This window comes from Gavialis gangeticus, unplaced genomic scaffold (genome assembly GCF_001723915.1).
Source record: "Gavialis gangeticus isolate Ggan-Ray unplaced genomic scaffold, GavGan_comp1, whole genome shotgun sequence".
In the NCBI taxonomy this organism is placed as follows: Eukaryota; Metazoa; Chordata; order Crocodylia; family Gavialidae; genus Gavialis; species Gavialis gangeticus.
Window position 1 is genome coordinate 58,528,781 of NW_017728994.1, and position 707 is coordinate 58,529,487.

At 64.8% G+C, this 707-nt stretch overlaps 1 protein-coding gene across 2 annotated transcripts in view; it reads left to right on the forward strand.

Annotated features, from left to right (window-relative positions):
* The window catches only part of ATRNL1 (attractin like 1), a 1,264,546-nt gene that overhangs the window by 1,008,051 nt on the left and 255,788 nt on the right, over positions 1-707 (forward strand). The gene's annotated exons all lie outside the window — the stretch shown is intronic.

The window sequence follows — 707 nt, forward strand, 5'->3', positions numbered from 1 at the left end:
GGGAGGCTGCCTTTGATCTCCTAGTTTCTATGGGTGACCTAGCGCACCCCAGCCTTATGGGCTATGCGTGCCTCCTACCTCCCCTTTAGCATGCCCCAAGCCTCGCAGTTCTTCCGGACGTTTTGGTGTCTCCAGTCTTAGACTGCCCCCCCCCTTGGGCCTATGCCACGCGCTTCCTGCGCTCTGGCCCTCGGTGGGGCCTTCAATCTTAGACTGGCCCCCCTTGGGCCTATGCCATGCGCTCCCCGCGCTCCTTCCCTCGGTGGGGCCTCCAATCGTAGACTGGCCCCCCCCTTGGGCCTATGCCACGCGCTTCCCGCGCTCTTGCCCTCAGTGGGGCCTTTATCTGTGCTACTCGCGCCCCTGGCTTGCTCCGAGCCCGCTTCCGCGCTGCTCGCGCCCCTTGGCCCCTGCTGAGCCTATTCCTGCGCCAGCCCTGTCTTGGGCTTTCACCGGCACCCTTGGCTCTCTCTAAGCCTATTCCTGTGCCACACGCGCCCTTGGCTCTCTCTAGGCCTATTCCTGCACCAGCCCTGTCTTGGGCTTTCACCGGCGCCCTTGGCTCTCTCTGAGCCTATTTCTGCGCCAGCCCTGTCTGGGACTTTCACTGGCGCTGGGGCTCAGGTGGCACACAGCTGTGCCTGGCCCCCCCGACCCTTCTCGGGGTCCTATGCCCTCATGGGCCCAGTACTGCCCTCTCGGGCTGG